Consider the following 21,031-nt stretch of genomic DNA (forward strand, 5'->3'; position numbering starts at 1 on the left):
TGCAGCATACACCTTGTCAAGGTTTGATGGGTGAGATTACAGGATTTTAGTATAGATTTGGCTTGCTATGTTACAATGCATGTATTTCAACAAGGAAAAAAAAATAAGAGATGACGTTATTAGTTCTTGATTCTTAATGGCATTGAGAAACTGATATCAATGTTAAAATCACCATATTCTATTACAGAATAGCTGACTTCAGGCTTTGAATACTTTCACAGATTGGACCTTGCATATTTTAGAGACTATGAATAATGAAATTCATATAATGAATTTTTACTTTCATCTACAAAAATAGATATGGCATTTAAGAAATGCACTTCAGTTTATTTTATTTTTCACCTGTAGCAACTGTCTCTCCTGTGTTTTATTTAGACCTACATTCCAACTGGCCCACATTTAGAGGAAGGTTTATCATACCTGTCATTCTGTTAGAGTCATTTCCCTCCCTTATGAAGCCTAATAAGCTCAGTCACATTCTCAGGATGAGACCACACAGCTTTTTATACAACAGATAGTTGCAGCCAAGCCACCTGATTGGTCACTGATGCGTTCCAGCCGTGCCAGTAATCCCACAATGCACTGGCTAGATGTTATGAAAAATGGAAATGGTTTCGATACTAACTCATGTTAACGAGGGAGCTCGAAGACAATCCGTCTTGCTTCACACTGCGTAAGTCTCATATTTGTAATTTATTTACACTGACTGTTTTAAAGAAATGGTACGAAACCACGTCATTGTTGAACACAACATCATGTTGAAGAAGCCTCTCTTGGATTTTACTGCTATAATAAAGAATGTGTGCTTAAACTTCACTGGGACTTTCAGCACTCTGCTCAAATAGGCTTTTTCCACTGGACTATTTTGTTATCCTGGACACATGTTCTCCCTGCACAATATGTTTTCCTTTTTATTTATTTATTTTTGTTTCAGTGCACTTTATGTATAGTACAGTTCTTCTCTTTTGAGTTATTGTCTGTCAGGACCAAAGGCAAAAATAGCATGTTGTTATTACCTCTGCAAAACCTCTTAGAGAGGAGGCCAAGGTGGATGGATTTGACTCTGACATGGCAGACTGCTCGTTGCATCTTGTCTCCTACCAATGTCCAGTGTTGATTTTCTTCAATAGTTTAATGCCTAAACCTACCACTGAAACAATCATTTGTAACGGTTTTGGAAGGCACTGACAAACAATTTCATCCTGGGGTGCCTGGTCAAAAAAAACTTTATGGGTAATTTAGGCTATGACTTTTTAGAGGACTTGTTGGCAAAGTTATACTCATGTATCCCCGCAAGCAGGTTCAGTAAGTCACAAATAAGCCAACATATTTGCTTATCGCCATTTCAGACACTTTTGATTTAGTTAGAGGGTAGCAGAAAAATACTAAGAAAACATGGCCAAATATTAGAAAATAACAAGGAAACTATCCATACAAATGGACATCAGAGAAATACACTTGTTCACAAAATGACCCCTCAAAAAAGTGCAAAATTATCCTTATTTCTGAAATTGTACTTTATATTTACTAATAATTGATTCCCCAATTACTGGCCAAATTTACATTTGCAAAGTGATGTTAACTTTGTACAGCACAGCCACCAAGATAGAGCCCTGTTCCTAAACCCTACATTAATGTTTTAATGCTTTCAGGGTATTTTTTCAAAATTGTACCATAAAACCAAAGGGCATTAACCGGTGTCATTCTGTGCCAAACCATGCAGACTCAGCACAGGCAGTCCAGCTGTCTCCTAAAAATGACTTTCCCATACAACTAAACGGCATTCTCAATTACATTCTGAGGAAATTCAACATGTCCTAGTACCAGCGACACATTAGAAACATTAAAATATTTATTTTAACTCAAACCATCATCTTTTCTTAAAGTCTACCCAAGTGGGTTTGTTTAAATTCACAACATTAACCATGTGTTTAAAACTGAGACCATTTAACAACATGCGCCTCTTGGTACAAGGATGTGTTGAATTCGGGAGAAAATAAGTTTCCCTCGAAATTGATTGACAATTGCAGTTTAGTTGTGTGTTTATGAGACAGGGCTGGCACAGGTGCAATTAGAAACACCATACAGTATGATTTATCTATCTCAGTTAAATACATAGTGGACTTCGATGTAATGATTATGTCATACAGATGGGCCTGGATTTAATGGCAGTTAAACATGACTTTTTCACAAACCATTGCAGCAACAGAAAGCTGAAGACCAGCTCAACAATGTGCCTTACATTTTAGATCACAGCATCCTGCTTATCAAAATATTTTGCACCGCCTCTTATCAAAATACCTCAGTAACCCTGGAATCAGTTAAAACATTTCAGATGCATTGAGTTTACCTGACAGCGTTCGATTCCATCCAAACAGATGAATATTCCAACGTCACAGATAGTGGGTGTGTTGTTAAACAAAGGCGGGTTTGATTCTGAGCAGAGCTCAGCACTCCACCTCAACTTGGCACTGTCCGCCTGTAACAACGCTCCATGAGAACATGACCGAGCAATGCTAAATCCATGACCCCACTTACACTTATACCCCACATCACCCTGCAACCACCCTGTCCATGCCTCATTCTCTCCATTTCAATATATTCTTCCTCTCTTTTTCCTCTTTAACAGCTCAGCTGTATTCAAATTTAAAGTTGCCTGTCATTATTTTGGAGGGATGTTCTTGAGATTTTCATTAACGTCAAGCAGTTGTGGAAGAAGAATTAAGAAAATGTAGCAATACCACCATGTAAAAACAATTCTTTACAAATATGCATTCAAAATGTGCTGGGAATTGTGGTTGCAGTAGTTGTATTAGTAGAAGTACTTCTACATCCTGTTGTTTCTGAGTATGGCTTCCCTTTTTACTCCTGCCTGCTGAGACTTTCTGTACGGCAGGTACAGGCAGTACACTTGTACCATATTCATGATACTGTATGCTCAAATCTCTCTCATCCTATTTATTTTGTATCTTACTCTTCCTCTGACATCCTCTCACATCTCTCCTCCTGTCACTTATTTAATCACAGATCAACACGCTGCTCTGCTGAATCAAATAATATCAAAATCTCATCGCTGTCACCGGTTCTAGTGTTGTTAAGAGTGATGGCGCTCTCGTCCGCACTCTTTGCATATTTTTGATGGAGCTAAGCCAAGTGAAGTAGCTATAGTCATATCACTTAATATTGTTTTTAGTTACCCATGCACTTGTAACTGCCACTCTGAATATGTAAAATATCAAGACAGCACAGGGATGCAGTTTTAAAGATTGAGAGACATAAAAAGGAGGACAAAAAGATTGAAAATCAAACCACACACATGGAGTTGCCAAGTATTTACCAGCCTAAACAACCGGCTGACATGCTCCTCCACACAGAAAATGTACAAGTCACGACTACAGGTGCTATTAAAGTATCACATGGTGAACACAAGAGCTATGGTTTGGTGGCTTGGACTGCTTTGTGATTTTTTCCTGTATGATTCCAATGCAAGTATTTGTTAATATGACAACACTGACCAAGTTGAAAACTCTGTGATTCTCTTGTTTTGAGTTTTGTATTTTTTGATCTAGCAATGCCTTTTCAAGTGTAAAGTGTCTCTCTATGGCCTGTAGGGAATTAAAATCGACAAGATTACTTGAGCCATTTAGTGATTGCATGGCTCAACATTTTTTTCTGTAGTTTGTATTTTGGCACCTTGCACCACAAGACAATTATACCATCTCCTTGTGGCGACTGTCTCTCTATTATATGTATTGAACAGGAGAATACAAGCATGATAATTTTTTGTTTCACAATGTGCTGTGGATGCTGGAGAATATGTTTCTCTCTTAACGTAACTGAGAATGCAGTTTCGTTGTATTAATATGTAATCTTTTAAGAAAACAGGGTTGGAGCATGTGTATCTGTACTTGTATCAATCACACTGTGGGGACATACCAGTTTACACACATTGTGGGGACTGAAGCCTACGATAAAGCCAGATAGCTCATTTTGAAAGAGGCGGTCTTGATTCATTATAACAGATAAATTTTTTAAAGTTCATAACATAAAAACAGCGAGAGATTTCTGCAATTTGCTAAGCACGCCAGATGAAAAAAGATCGAAGAGTAAAAAATGTGGGTGGTCCCCTTGCATCACATGCAAGTGTCTCAGAGTATGTGCGTATTGACAGATGCAAAAAACATTCTGTGGATTGCCCTCTCAAACTTTCACATAATGAATGTAAGTCAATGCAATGTCCTTCAAAAGCCGCCTACACATGATCCATGGTAAAACTGCTCTGCGCTGGCCGTTTCATTGATTTCTCATAGGGAGAGTGGTGCCGCTCAACTAAAACTGTGCTCAAAGTCCAAATTATTTCAACTTTGACCTTGTTGCCACTGACCTTTCAAGGCGCAACCAATTCCAGAATCCTGAGCTGCACTTTGCCTCTGCTCTGCACCTACCTTTGCGGTTTTGCCGCGGATCATGTGTAGGTAGCTTTAGTGACCATAACAATTGTGTGTGTGTGATTGAAGCATCTATAGATTCCACAGATACTTACCTTTCACAAAAGAACTCTTGTTTGATGAAACAATGTATGATCCGCATGTACAAGGACCAGAGGGTTGAGTGTTTTTATTTGTGGTTACCTTATATCTGAACTACCTACGATTTGTTTGTCTCAGTACCTCTAACTGCAGACAGATCTTGGTTTAATTCAGCTCAGTTTAGCTGAAGCCAGGTTTGGTTAAGTGGTTACCATGCTCCATTAACCCCACTGTCAGCGACTGAAGATCCATCCCAGCTCAAATCAAGGCCTCAGCTGGGTGGATCGCCCCGCCCACCGTCCTGCTCGGTGACAGGCCGATCATTGTCTCTCCACCTCTGCAGCAGCCAAGGATTCTTTGGGGATTGAATAAACGCAGGTGAGTTACTGCTTTGACAGGAGATGTGAAATATTCCTATATTGTATAAACATTGCATCACCCACCCTATAAGCTGTTACTGGCAATTGTCCACAAGTTATTAGATGGAGGAATCTGATGCTTTGTCTCTGGGGTCTCAGTGTTCCCCTTTGTGGCTCTTTAACGGAAAGCAAAGGACGAACTCCAATGGGACTTTTAGATTGATTTCTTAATGATTGTGGTGGTACAAAATGACTACATGCAGCAATACTGAAATCACAAAAGTTGAACACACTGCTGTACTGTAACTTTATTGCGTTTTCCCCTAAATCAAATCAGTACGCTAACTTAGTTAGTTAGTGGAACTCATCATGCCAACATGTTCTCTAAATTAAATGACAAGTTTTAGGTATTAGATTTTAGTGACTTTAAAATGGATGAGCTTTTCCTGAGCGATACCTGGGGGCAACTGCTGACTGAGAACACCACTTCACTTCGAATGGAGCTTCATTTTCAGTAGACACTCAGCACCACAACTCCACTGGGGCTGATGACAGACCAATTTTTTTATCATCTACAGGATAAGCTTTGTTTAAGACCAAGACATTTTCTTTTATTAACTCTTGGCACTTTTAAAACATTCCACTTGTTTTGTCCCTCCTCCTCTCATCCATAAAAATCTGATAAAATAACCAGACCAAAACACTTTGGAAGCAACTAAATATCTTATTTAGCCCCTTTATTTTTACATGTATGGTGCACTCTTCAATGTAAACCAGACACTTCACACACAAAGATCTGTGGGAAAAAAGAAGGCCACATTCAAAACAAAGGGTCACAAATCTGTGAACGCATTTATATTATATTTTCCCTCACCAGACAGAAGGAGTTAACACATGCACACATCTGCAATGCTTTTCTGACACTGTCAAGTGATACTTTTTAAACATTGTTATGGTTATCCTTATATTTATGCTTAAGAATCTGTGAGAAAGTATTTGAACATGCATTCTCAAGATAGTAGGAGGATATGTAATGTGACCATGATTTTATATTGTGGATAAGATAGAGTAAAATTTATTGTCTTTCCATCTGTCTAAAGATTTTTTTTTTATAAAAAGTCAGTATTTCAGGATATCTCTGCCACATCATCACAATTTTTAATTGGAGGTTGTCAGCCTACATATCTACTAACAATAATGTCACACTACATGGAGTCATTTGATTCAGTGTTAAACTTTTAAACTCTTCTTCACTTTGAGTGTTCATATTAGGACATATTATGAGAACTGGATACCAGACTACATGCATTTTTCACTGCCCAAAAGTAATAGTATCTACTTTCGTGCCCCTGTCTTGCGATGGCAGTCTACAGTGAAGATGCTGTTTTTGAACCAGGTTTTTGTGCAGTACCACAGTTAGTCACTGTGACAAACTGCAAGGCTCTCACCACTCTATCTGCAGCTCCATTACATTAATACATTACAGTATGTAATATAATTATGCTTTGAGGGAAGCGTAATACATCCATGCTTATTGTGCTATAAGGATTGCTGTTTTCCCACAGTGCATTGTGGTCACTGCTAACTCCTATTGTTGCACTGTTGGTGAAGGTGTAGATACGTCTTTTCTCCGATATATGTATGTAGTTGCCAGCCAGTAGTTGTTCAATTTGGGTCACATTATAGTAAGAAGCTGACTAAGAATCATTTCAAAGGGGCTTAAACATTTAGTCAATACCCCATGATAGTATAAAAAAAACACTGTGGTAGACAACTGTGAATTCAACTCTGAGATGACACATACACTGCACCAATTTCCACAGCAACTGTTTAATATTTCTCCAAACAAAACTGGCATCAAAATAATTTTAATAATTTTATAACCACAAGTTGGCTCCTTCTTACAAAAAAAGAGAAGCTCACCCAAACATCAATTAAAAGGGCTTTATTCAGCCAAAGTACAAATGAATATAAACATCAAGGAAAACATGGAAATCAATAATATTAGTAGTGCCATGAGTGTATGGGTGAGTGTATTGTGGGGTGTAAATAAAAGTAAAAATCTAAATATAATGGATATGGGAAGAGCTGGAATATGTCCCCGGGGTGGTGCATGGTGAAGAGACAAAAGAGAACAGTCTGCAGCCATCTTAAATACAGGTGAGCTAGGCCATATAGGTGTGCCACATCTCCTGTGGCGACCCTGGACTTGACTTGTGTGTGACCTACAGGCACACACAAGTCAAAGGCACACACACACACACACACACACACACCAAAACAGAACAGCAAAGAGAAAACCACAGGGTTGTCACACCATATAACATTGTACAGATAGTGTTTTTAATAAAACTAACTGTAAAATTGTATCTGGATACACTGAGGAACTGAGTCAAATAATTACTTATTAAAGGAAAGATCCTATTTATTACTATTTTTTTCTACTGCAGTCATACATCATTTTCCTCACAGCTTGGTCAAATCATCCTGGACTGAGGCAGTCTGGTCTACCATCTATAGCAGCTGATAGGTCAGCAGGAGCTGCTGTAATCTGATCATAGATAATCTGCGGGCTCATACATCACAGCTGTATGAAAACAGTCTCCTCCAACTTTTAGTACAACTGTGCAAACTAAAACCCTTTGACGGGTAATCCGTCACTATCTGTGCAACCTATACATGACAAAGGAACAACACACCTTTGAATTGCTTGTTACGGGTGAAATACCAGCTTCAGGGGTGAGTTTTTCTCCTCCTCTCGCAAGGCAATGAATCATAAAAATGTGACAAATATGGTTTGACATTGCTTTATGGGGCTGATTAATGAGTGTAGCTATAGTCATGGTGGAAAGTCCCACATAGACAGGTTTGGAGATTTCTGTTTAGCACTGGAGCAGTAAAGAAAAGCCTCTTCATGTGTGTCCTGGCGTTAAACACAGGTTGGCTGGGTGACATGCAAACAGGCCGTTCCCTTATGTGAACCTAAAAATTAACTTTAAAGCTGTTCTTATAAAAGCCACAACATGCTCAATTAGTCATCTATATATTGACACTTCCAGTAGGCATACACTATTGTTTCAGAGCTTCACCACACAGGGAGGACCTGTTTTAACGCTCGGTGGATGTTTTACCGTTGAAGAGTTACAGCAGTTAAATATGAAATCATCATCTTCAACTATAAAAAGTCGCTGGTATTTCTGGAGTCGGCGCCTGTGATAGTAACCATGACTTCTTACAGAGCTGTTTGGAAACAACCTCTTCATATTGGCTAAACTCTCACTGGTTTATTTTATTTGTCACCTGTAGCAACATGTTCGTCTGTGTTTTATTTAGACGTGCATTCCAACTGGACTACATTTAGCAAAAAGGTTTATCATACCTGTCATACTTTCAGAGCCATTTTCCTCCCGTATGAATCCTAATATGCTCAGTCAGACCACACAGACCACACAGCTTATTATGCAACATCCAACGGTAATTCTCACAATGCACTGAATTGCTGTACTTTATCAAAAATGTAACTTAGTAACCAGCTTGCTGTGATAACTATGAGCAACAACGTTTAAAAGTCAGAAGAAAATGTACAACTCTCCTGAAAAAAAAATTCTGCATTATTGTTGCACCCATCAGTAAATAACACTTTCTTGGCGATTTAAAGTATGTGTTGTGTAATGTTCAGGAGTGTATTTAGTACTGTCAAGGCGTAGCTATTCAGTTGAAGGGTTACAATGAAGTCACGTAACAGCTGACATGCCAGCATCCATAAAAAACATATATTTTTTTAAACTCCTTGCATGCATGACAAATATATATTCATACAAAATGAGTCACACGCCAGTGAAGAAAGACTGACAAATAAACAAATTTATAACAGTCATAGCAGGAGTACACCCTCGGAGGGGTTTAGGCCAATTGCATTTTTTATGTCAGGTCATATGGAAAACTTCTGTTTTTTAATCTGCTTTTCTCAATCTTAATATTGAGGGGAAATTCACAAGGTCTTATGTACTGAGGAAATTTTGTGATCCTCATGGCCTTGTAACCTGTTCAAACGCTGCTGTATTTATTTCAAAACCTCCTGAATGTCAATAACAAAATAAGCATTCTTCTCATTCTTTTCTTTGTGGTTTTTGTCCCACAGCTGCAAAATGGCTGTAATAACTCTTGTCCCATTACAACAGACTGTGTGATTTCAGCATTGTTTGGGAATTTCCCAAAGGAATCTTGCAGAATATTATTAAGCCGCAAGAATTCATGAAGTCTTTGGTAAAGGTAGAGACAACTTTTTTTCAGATGATTTAGCTGCTATAGTAATAAACACTTGCGTTCCTTTCTTTATCTCACTATCTAATGTTTCACATAAGCTGCCAAAATCAGCAAGGTGTTTTTTTCTTAGGCTATGTATGATTATACACCAGAATATTTGTTACATATCTTGCGAGGACATTGTGTCCTTGACCCTTGCTCTCCGGACAGAAGTTACAAAAAACACACTAAAGAATTCGCCTTATGTGTTCATGCATGCAAACAAAATGTTAAAAATGCTTTATTGAAGATTGCTGCAAAACATTTAGTGATCACTTTTTAATTTCGCTCATGGCAACTAAAACACAGTAAAGATATGATCAAGGTAAGGGAACTAAAATCATTTGGTTAACCAGTAGGATTTTAGTGATCTGTTGGAGCTTAGGTGAGCAGCCTCAAGCTGTGCTGTCAGCACATGCCCTCACTAACGAGGACTAACACAGGTGACGGGTCTCGTTAAAAGTAGACCAGGGTTGAAGACATCACTGATGACATCACTGATCTAAATTTAAAATGGCTCTCAATAAGGATTAACTGTTGTAGATAAAAACCTACACCTGCTTTAATGTATATCCTTTTCAGGAAGCTGGCTCAGCTGGTAAATACAGTTCTTGGCCTTTTTTTATGGAAGATATTTTGACATTACGAAACACACAGAGTTATCATTAGTGTTATTAGTAACACCTGTGCTTTTATAAATATTGTCTGTAAATGTTAAAAAGTAGACCCTCCCAAAAAAGAGATCCCTGATCTTAAATACTACACTGATATAACAAAAGCAGCATTAACTGCTTTTTGTGGCCACTTGAGGGCAGCAGAACAAGCTTTAAACACAACACTGATAAATTATCACCTCATAAAGTTGTTGTGGCTAACAAATAGTCTTGGTAAAAATTGCCTTTTTGCACATCCAGCACTTTTCTTTGTAGCTCTTTTTGTCACCACCTAACTCCTGAGGAAAGGGAAATAGATACTAAATACCCCCATTATGTTGTAGTTAGCCGCTAACTGTCTGTCTGCTGTTTGGTGCTGGGCAGCGAGCATATCGTTTTTTTCATCAGAGATTTTTTGCTGAAAAAGGCTGTCAACTTCAGCTTAAATTAAAAATCAAAATCTTGAAACACAAAGTGGGGCTGCAACAAAGAAGACGTCCATCCCCACCAGATGAGATGCTGTGGATTCATGCTAGTTTAGCCAAATAAAATCCTTGTTTCCTTGTATGGAGCCACCAAGTTACAGCAGCCAGTGTGCATAAAGTAATTGTACTCGATACACAGCAATATGCATATTTAGACAACACAGCATAAAAAAATGTTTTCTCAATTCTAAAACACCTTTTTACTCTGGACTGATCACAGTAGATAAATACCTCCTCTGTTGTGTTGCTGACGTTCTTCATTCTCGCCCTTGCATTGTTCGTCCAGTCGTGGCGAAGAAGTGCTATTGGCAGTCATTGCTGTGATTGGTGGTGTTGATACGTTTCTTTAAGAGGTAACTCTAGCTGCTCATATCTCTGTTTCATCCTCACAGAGTCTCCGGGGAGCATGCTAGGAAACAAAGGCTGCAGGATACTTTGTGGGTACACTTAGGACTGGTTCAGTTTACTGTAAACACACTGGCAGGGCCACAGCAGAGGTCACATATGAGTGTTTGTGTGTGGGTGTGGAGCCTTTTGTCACGGTGCTTTCATAGAGTTAAGCGGCAGTTGGTGATGGAGGATGAAAAGATGGGGAAAAGAACTCTTTGGAAACTGGAGAATGTATTATTAATGTATTAGTGTATAAATGTATTATTTAAAGTAATATATAATTTCTGATCTTATTTTTAGTATTTTGATATTTGAAAGAAATAGTGATATTTCTACTTTTTCCATGTAGTGTTTAGACTAGACTACTGGACTAGACTAAAATATTATGGGGATTATTTGGGAATTTCCAATTTGTATAAAGTATAGTACATGATTAGGCTTTTGTGGAATCGTATATGTATATATGTATATACTGTATATATATATATATATACACATATATATATATATATATATATATATGTATATATACACATATATACTGAATATATGTATGTGTATATATAGAAGGACCTAATGTCATTCTTTATTTTTCATCAGGGACAATTTTGTGAATCCAATTTCTTTGTTACTAAACTTATTAATTTTGACAATATGTATGGTCAAACACTTGTTTATGGTACCTCTTTTTTCTGATTCAATCTCATTGAATCTGTTGTGTTTTATCAGATACTGACAGACATTGTGACTTGTCATTGTCAGAAAAACATAGGTGAAACTAATTCCTTAAACATTTGCTCAGTTCCATAGTGTCCCAATAGGCCATGACAGTGAGCCAGCATGCACAATACAAGCACCCTGGAACTAGCTCACCTAAATGGAATGCGGTCATTTTAATGTCATCAATTACACCTGTGCTTTTCCTACTATGAAAATGTCTGCTGTGAATAGGGTCTGTTGCTTCCAGCAGCAACTACAGAGGCTAACTGCTGTGCTCTACCTTTTAACATTGGAAATGTGTCACTGTATACAGGAGCTGTGCACCTACACGTATAGTCAAGGCAGAAGACAGAATTCAACATGCACGTTTTTGTAGCATTTGGAAATGGCATAAAACAACAGTTGTAAAAACGCTTGAAACTGTGTCTAAATATTGGTTTCAGATGTATGGTAGTGGTACAAATAGCAATAGGAGAAAAAACTGTTGTCAGCTATCAGTGACCTATCAGGGGAGGCAGGTTAATTTTTGGCTGACTAGTTAGCCGGTGGTCACCTCTGAGAAGATATATTTGGTGTTTGCCATTTGTCACCTTGATCCTCAGCCGTCGTTCCACAAACACTATGAGGTGCAGACTCTAATGAGGCGGTGTGTATGTGTGTGTGTGTGTGTGTGTGTGTGTGTGTGTGTGTGTGTGTGTGTGTGTGTGTGTGTGTGTGTGTGTGTGTGTTTACGCTTGTACCTTTTCTGACACAGAGGTCAACCAGTGAACTAGGTGCTGAGGGAACAATTTTTCACAGGCTTTGATTTGTCTGTGAGTAAGTTGGCAAGTATGCTTTCAAAGTCCAGTAGTCTGCGGTCCCAGCAGACCACCACAAAGGAGCTAATCCCCTCTATCACAGCCAGCGCAAACACATTAGCCACACAACATCAACACTGCACTCAAGAGCCCCATTGACAAATCCTCCCTGCTTTCTCAATGAAATTCAGGCGAGGAGCCACGATGTTCCTTTCCCAGCAAATCAAGGAGCTCAAATGTTGTATTTCAAGATGCTGTGAAGAACGATTTAAGCTACAGTGGGCAGAATTTATAATCTTAAAACAAACAATAACTGAATAAGATGCTTATATCATCAGTCAGTGAGTGTTTTTGATGTATAAACTCATCACGTGATTGAACTTAGCTTTCCGCTGGTAGGACAAGACATAAGATCAAAACAGTAGATAAGGCATGTTTAAAAGGGTTCTTTAAGGTGTTTTTGTGCGTTGTCATGTTTGCTGTCTGTCCGCTACCTCTGCTGGCCTCACAGTTGCAGGTTTGCACAGCCTAAGATGTTGTTTAAAAGCCGAACTTGACCAAGGAGGAGTTGACAATACACTTCCTGCCTCAAGGTCAAAAGCCATGTATGTGCCTCCATATTTGTCTATGTGTGGTGGCAGAGGAAGGACAGAAAAAGCTGTAAGAAATTGGTTCCTGTAACTTCACTCCAGCTAAAATTCATCCTACTATTGCAGGACGAGCCACAGCTCATGCTCACTACATGCATCCTTTTCCTTGTATGACAGTAAACTCTTGGTAGACATTACCCTCTGGCAGCCAATCACGTTCCAGTACTGCATGATGTCCTGCCTCTCTCTGTGACTGTGTTGGCACCACACCTAGCAATCAGGCCACTGAAAAGTGTCTGAAAAGAATTAGTGTCGAGCTCCTGAGAGGACGTCATCAGAGGCACAATAGGGAGTAGGCAGCGAGCCCTTGGGCCCCCCGTGGGGGTCGCCGGCTCCCGAGTGAGAGCCCTGTGGACTCCCAGCTGTTCTATGCAACATGCTGAACAGTAGGGGGTCACCCTGTGTTTGTTTAAAACTAACAGGAGTTTCATTAAAGCCCTGACTCCCCTCATTTAGGACTGCCATGGGGACACAAAGGACAGCCCTGGGAAGCGGCACGTTGCAAGGGACACCAATTATTGAGGCGAGGACACAGGCCAGCTTGTTCGTGCTCAGGGACATGTCAACTCGTTGGACGACCCCCTCCGTCAAACCCATTGACCAAAGCGCACAGAGAGGCATCTTAATTGGTGTTGGGCAAACAGATTTTGTCACAAAGTTGCAAAGGAAGCTAAGTAGCTGAATGTTCACATTGTCCAACCCCTGACCTGAGCTTCAGGGGCCGTTCCGAGACATCATTATGCTCCATTACTTTGAGTAATCGTCTCAGACTCGTCCTATACCGCAGCGGGGAATCCAGGACAGCAATTAAAAGCAATATTCTGGCAATAACAACGGCGTAAATAAAAAGTGAGCCCTTTTCTCTTTGTACAATGATATGATAGTGGCGAGGGGTAAGATTTGGCACAGGAAGTAGCATGGTAGGGTCTTTGAGCGGCACCATGTTGGGTTTTTTGACAATGTGGTCTCAGGCTTCTTCTTTGCTCCAACCTGTCCCCCCTTCCTCCTCTTCAACTCCATCCCCTCGCTGAATCCCCAGAGCCCCCGCACTTCCCTCGCTCTCTGCCTCTTTCATTCTGTTTTAAAAGGGATTCTGTGAGAGGGAATCACTTGACATCATTAGTTTTTGAGAGCGGCCACCATGGCAGGGTTGCTTGTCTTGGCTCATGAAAACATATGTCAGATTAGCAGCAGAGACCCTGTGTTTTGACCTCAGGTCTACATGAGTGTTTTTTCTTCTTCTTTTGCTCTTACTTCCTACTGTTCTTCCTCCTCTCTGTCTGACCCAGAGAGCCCCCAGTACTTCTTTGCATTAGTTTTAACCCGACAGAAGGACCAAATGGTCTGAGTTTGGCCTGTGGAATAATGCAGTTGTCTCTTCTTTGCCATCTTGCTGTAGGCAGGCCATGCTATGTGTGTTGTTTTCTATCTCTTTGACCTTTGTGCAGACTCTGGGCAAAAATCAAATGAAGGTCCCTGCCAACCTCTTCATGTTTACACCCCCTGTCCTATTCAAGTACCCACTATAGTACAGTATGCAGCCTATCATATGTTGTTACATACATTGTAATGTGGTATTCATTTTAATATGTAGGTTTACAGAGACAAAAAAGAAAGGAAGAAAAACGTATTTTGACTCTGGTGTGGTCCTCAGTATATCGAGCCTGATCTCTTGACATGTTTGAAACTGAGCACAAATTCGTAAAATGTAAATACAAACTCCATGCACAAAACCTGAAAGAAAAAAAGTCGCTCCACTGTGATTACATAGTAGGAAACACACCTGAAAATGAAGTGAAAATAACGGTATTATTACGGTATTATGGTTGGTAAACTGGTGGATAGGTTTTACCTCATGCAAAATAATTTTAACATATTAACCTGTTTCGTAATTTGACTAATATCACATCTCACCCTTAGCTTTGCCGTGGCTGTTTTCATTAAACGTAATAATAAACATTTCAGGAGATGACGAGCAGAACATAATTCGCCCAAGTTTTAGTATTGTTGCAAAATCCCATGTTTAATGTTTGTTTATGTCCTGCATATAAGTTTATGCTCATTTTACAAAATGTCTCGCCTGTCTGTCAAGATTGAAAAACCAGTGTTCCACATTAAAGGTGAGCAGTTGTGTTTTGTTTATAATCATCTGAAATACATTAAAAAAGCTTGTATTTTAAGAGGGAAGTTGACTATTTACTAGTTTTTTAACATCTTGCTACTTGTGTTCACCGTTGAAATATTTGACTAAACATAAAATGCTTTAAAGGACGTTGTAAATATAATGATGGTATTAAAGATATGAATGTATTAACCATAAAGGTGTGCTCAGACCTGACATGAAGCAAATTTTTTGAGGAGCCCGATTACATACAACTCAATGCAAAGATGCAAATTCACTACGGTCATCGCAAATTTACCCATTACGCATCCACCCAAGTTGAAATGTTTGGGTGATGCTGTGTCGCGAAAGCCTATCAGCGCAAAGATTCTCCTGACGTCACACAGAATCAGAAATGGAGGACCATCTAATTTACGCCTCGACTGTGGGCACACAGGGCTCTATGACTCAACGTCAGTACTGTAGAGATCAACAAAATGGAGAGGGCTTGGACAAAAGTGAATGAAGGTGACTATATTCTAAGTTCTTAAATATGTATTTGTTACTTCATTCCAGCTATTGGTTGTACTTCCTTCGAACCAAGTTAGCACTAACGTCGTAGCGTAACTAATGTATTATTCAATTGGAAAATACTCCAAAAAACACACTAGTGGCCGTATTCGCGTGAGTAATGCAAGGCCAAAAATGGCTTTGCGTTTGGTCTGAACACACCTGTACAGAAACCTTGATTCATAATTACCAGGCAGTTCTTTAATCATGATTTACAGCCCTTTATTAGGAAACGCCTTATCCTGAGATAGCAGCCTGATAGCACACCTACGTGTCAGCCACGCTTATTCTGGCTCCTTCTGAAACGTATGTGGTTAGAAGCTGTGAATGAAATTGTTTTGCATTTTGCTTGTCCTTTTAATACAATTTGGTCTTTTCCAATTTGTGTCTCTTTTAATTTTTTTCTCTTTATTTAGTATTCTATTTGAGCAGTTTTATGTTTTAATCTTTTGTTTTGTTTTCAAATTTAAAATTGTGTGATTGATCGATTTGGCAGCTCAATGGTATCTACAAATCTACAAATATCCATGTAATCCTCTCCCTCTCTCTTTCATTATCACACACACGCACACACACTACATGTTGTTGTCATTGTTCATCTGTTTGGTGCCACAAACAAAATCACTAAAAGTCCTGTTTTGAAGGATTCATAACAGTCCTGTGGTTATGATGATAACCAATCAAAGATCACAGATTTAAGAAAATAAAAAAGTACAGTAACAAAGAGGGTGATGCAGTATGAGATGATAGGAAAGATAATGAGAAAGGCGAGGGCATAAAACTATTTATCAACCGATAGAATCATAGTGCACACGTAGTGTCATCAGTTTGATGTCAACAAAATAAAACTAAGTTAGAGGCCAAATCAAACTAGGCTCTCCATACGTCACTAACACATCTGAGCCAAATAGCATTTGCAAATATTTCTCAGCATTGTTTTAACGTATGTGGAGCTCCAGGCAGGTGGAGCTTCATAAATATAGTCCTCAGATATCCAGTAAGTTGCCTCTTGCTAAACTAATGTGATTTGCAAAAACTCCCCAAACGTACTGGCACTTGCTGCTTTGTTTGACGTAAAGGACGCCCTAAATCTGGCACTTATGCAGACTTAAACAAACCATATAAAGTACTTTCAAATACCACCATCCATGAATTTGTCTTCCTACAAATGTAGCATCTCTTCACAAAAGACATTGTTGTGTCCTGGTATTTCCATTACTGGAAAAAAGGCATCACAACTTAAAAATGTGGCCTTCATAGAATCAAGCAGCTCCTGCCCATTGGTGGGAAAGTGCTGATTAATTGTGTCGTAGCCCTGTGAGAAAGTACGCCCTGCGCAAAGCACTAATTATGGGCCCTGCCTGGCCGAGAGAAAAGGGGGAAAAACTCTCAACAAAGGCCCATCTCATATCTCAAGACAATGAGGAGCCAAAAGAATAGGAGAAAGGAGAAGTTAATGAGCTGTGTCACCTGGCATCTGTTGATGGGACAAGGCCTGACTGGTGTGTCTGTTTGTGTACATGAGAGAGAGAGAGAAAGAGAGAGAGATGACGTTTTTATGTGTTTACATGAGGTTTCTGTGGTTCATCAGCGTGGGTCCCTTTTCTTCCTGCAACATTACAGACAGGACAATGCTGCAGGTAAAAGTCATATCGGTGTGAATGACTTTTTATTTTTTCCATCTTTTGTGCCATATTTGCTCATTGTGTTTAAGCACTTAATATTTCAGAAAAAAGAGAAATTAAGCTTTCTGAAAAGTTTCTGCTTGTCTTTTCTTTGTCTGTTCAGCCATAGTGTCTGTGACTGCCCATAATAAACAAACAATTGTCAAAGCTATTTGAAATCGAAAGCGCATCACTTTCTGTGCAACTGAGGTGCATCAAATGCATAACTAGAAAGGTTTTTATATGTGACCAGCATTTTTCTCTCTCAATGCTTGTCACTTCTTAGTTGTGAAAAGTTATCATCTAAAGGTGTTTGCAGAATTAAAAAATGTCCCTTTGCTGTCACTACCATACAGTTGCTCCAACTAGTGCTGCTTGCACTTCTTTTACTCCTGCTGTAGTTTTGCATTACCAGACCTATCTCCACAGTGCTGCAGAGTAAGGTCTGGCCCTTCAACACATACACTCCTGGATGGGAGAAAAGAAAAAAAACGGTCTGGGATGTTTGTATTTCTTTAAACCAATCACAATCGTCTTGGGCTGCGCTAAGCTCCGGTCGCAGCAATGATGGATCTGCAAAATGTTCTCGGGAAGGAACTGTTCACACAATACAGTAACGCTGGGAAATTAGCTGGATACATGGTTAAACGTCATTTGCTCTTACCAGTGTATCGCCGTGTGTACTTTGTCCATAGCAATCTTCACCAATCGGTCCCAAAACCTGCCAGTAAAGAGAGTAGATGCCATAAACATGTTCTTGGTAAATGTTTACAATCATTCCCAAAAAGATCCATGTGGGCCTGCCTTGTTGCACGACCCACATTTTCTTCAAAACTTGCCATTTTCAGCGTGTAGCTTGCTAGCTCGAAGTTTGTTGTTGTTTCCCGAAACACAGAGTTTTGCAAGGCGAGAGACATCCGGCGGAAAATCCGGTGGCGGGGGGGATTATCCAGACTACTGCTGCTGCCACTAATACCCCTGATCTAACTCTGTCAGCTGTCATGCATGTGTGTAATTATGATAGGTCGATCACTGCAGATGCAAATTCCTGGTGAAATTCAAATATAAACTTTCCAAGGTGAACACTTTCTATTCATGTGATCAGACACATTATAGACTGGGGCTTTAACCATTGGGTCTAAATAAAAAGAATATTATCTTTTTAGCTATTTCACATTGAGTTGAAATAAGATGGAATAAGGCGAAGACACTAAATCTACTGCCCTTTATTTTGACCCTTATTCATAACTCGCTGGCCACATGTTATGAGGAGAACACAGAAGAGGTTTGCTTTGCAGGAACTGTATGTACAGTAAGCACATTTGTAATCCTGTAAAAACACAACTCAGCCATGTGTTCAAAAATACTTTGTGAAATCCACAAGGGAAACACTCTGATTCTCAGTCATAAAAGGCGACCAGTCGACTGTGGTTTAGCGTTTAGCATGAGTTAGAAGGGCGGTAGCAGCAATCCTGTTTTGACAGTAAATGACGTGCCGTGAAACTACATTTAATGGCACAAGGTATATTATAGCTACAACTCTGTTTTGTTTGGCGTTAGACTTTTGTTTTTCACTGACCGTGAGGGACAATTTCAGTAATATTCAGAGAGACACAACTTGTTTCATGTCTCAAACAGAAAAAATTCTGTTGACAGGGCTGTTTGTTAAGTGTGTGGTTGCTGATCTCGAGGCCAAAGAACCACTTTTGGTCGTTCCACTGAAATTTGTATAACTTACGCAGAACCACAACGTTTCTCTCTACATCGACACTGCTTTCTGGTCATACTGTATCCATTGTGCAGTTTCAGTGTGCTGAGATTTTCTAATAATAGAATATAAACTACTTGGCAATGAAAGATTCCACCTCCTTTGAAAAGGGGCTGGGCTTTGCAAAAGGGAATTCTATGTTTCATTTTGAAGTTATTGGTCCAGTTCCAAGACCATCTAGCCTCCAATGATCAAAGGTTGAGTCAGAGAAAAGCCTAGCGGGAGGCTTATGCAAAATGTCGTCTCCTTATTGCGAATCGGCCGACACGTTGGAAACCTTCGGCGCTCGTTTAAATGTCAATATACCCAGATGCAGTTTGGCTGTGCTTGGTCAAGTTTGAAGTATGTGGTTAGAAAAAAAAGAAAAGCTTCTTGCTCGCATAAATAGAACTTGGAGGGTTTCGAATGTCGCATTGATTAAATTCCTCGGCCAAGGCTGATTTTTAACTCCCAGTCCTTCACAACACTTATTATCTGTAGACACTGATGCACAATACAACACTTGCAATTGGCCATTCATATGGGAGAAACAGTGCCCTGAAAGTATTTATTTTTTAGCAATGTTAATCGTTTTAAATAGTCACCTTGTTACTAGAACACATGTAATACATATTCTTGTCTGTGATGGCTGCTTGTTGCAGGGAACTCGTTTTATCCCCTCTAAATAATACAATCATTCTTACACAGAGGAGATAATAAGCAGTTGAAAGAGATGACAAGATGAACGGACATAAAACATTTCTTGAAATCCTGTCCCCCCCCACCCCCCTCCCCACCAGACAAGCAGGATTTTCAGCAATGATCCATTATGTTAATGGAGAATTACTGGGTCACACATCAAGCACTATGTTTCCACCTTTAAAAGCAGGCCAGACGTCCAAAATCCCATGACGGAACGGGGGGACTTCTGGGTCTGTTGGAGGTAACTACTGGAGTGGAGGGGGGCCGATAGCATCGCTAGGAATTTAAACAAAAGTATTTTTTTCTCCCTCAAAGCCGCCATCTTTCAGTCTGACGGTTACTGTAAACATCATTCCAGAACACTGCATTATAAGACATGCTACTCCACATTCCTTTAGCACTTTTAAAAGATGGAAAAATGTCTAAAATATTGCATGTTTACTGGTCTGGAGAACGGAGCATTTACATCAAAGGAAGTTGTGTTTTAAGTACTCAAAAGGTTAGCAAAGGTACATCTCCGATCATCTTCTTGAATCTCAACAAATAATTTTTTTGCCACTCACCACAGCTGAGTTGGGTTTATGATGCAACCTTTAATCCAATTCCATTAATACATGTGTATCTTACTTTTTGACACTGAAAAAAAGAACACATACAAAGATAAAATGTGACTTTCTTTGCCAAAATTACTCATTATAATTATGTTATAATATCGATGTTTAAAAAAAGCACCAACCCTGAACTCTTATTGCCCTTCGCAGTGCTATAAAAAGCCTTCAGGGATGTTGCAATAGGCCTTTCTCAATTTAAAAACCAATGACCTTAAAAGCAGTCCTCACACTTTGAGTTTGTATATAAAAATGCATACCTTGGCAGTATGCAGAGAAGGGAATGTACAATTGCTACCTGCAGCATTTCTCTTTTAGGCAGCATAATATTCAACGTGCACATCATAAAATTTCAGTCTAAACCAGGACATAAATGCGCTTTTACCATCCTCTACAGTGCAATAAAGACATAAAATAGTTTTTTCTTTTTTTTAAATATATTCGTCATTTTATTAACAGAGGCCAAATAAAACTCATCACATTTTATTTACAAAGGGAGGCAATAAATATCTTAATAATAGTCATAAAATTATTTTTGCTTACATTTGTTTAAAAAAAAAAAATCATAAATGTGTCATGTTGTTAGTAGCAACTCATACAAAAACCTGCCAGCAGACAGGTAAATACATACTACTGGTGAAACGAGGCTGGAGTTTGTCATCAGTGAGAGAAGGAATGATAGAAGCACAAAGTTTTTCCCTTTAAGTTACAAAACTCTACCACATGTCGCTGAAAACGTTCCCATAATCCT

This window comes from Perca fluviatilis, chromosome 10 (assembly GCF_010015445.1).
Source record: "Perca fluviatilis chromosome 10, GENO_Pfluv_1.0, whole genome shotgun sequence".
Classification (NCBI taxonomy): Eukaryota; Metazoa; Chordata; class Actinopteri; order Perciformes; family Percidae; genus Perca; species Perca fluviatilis.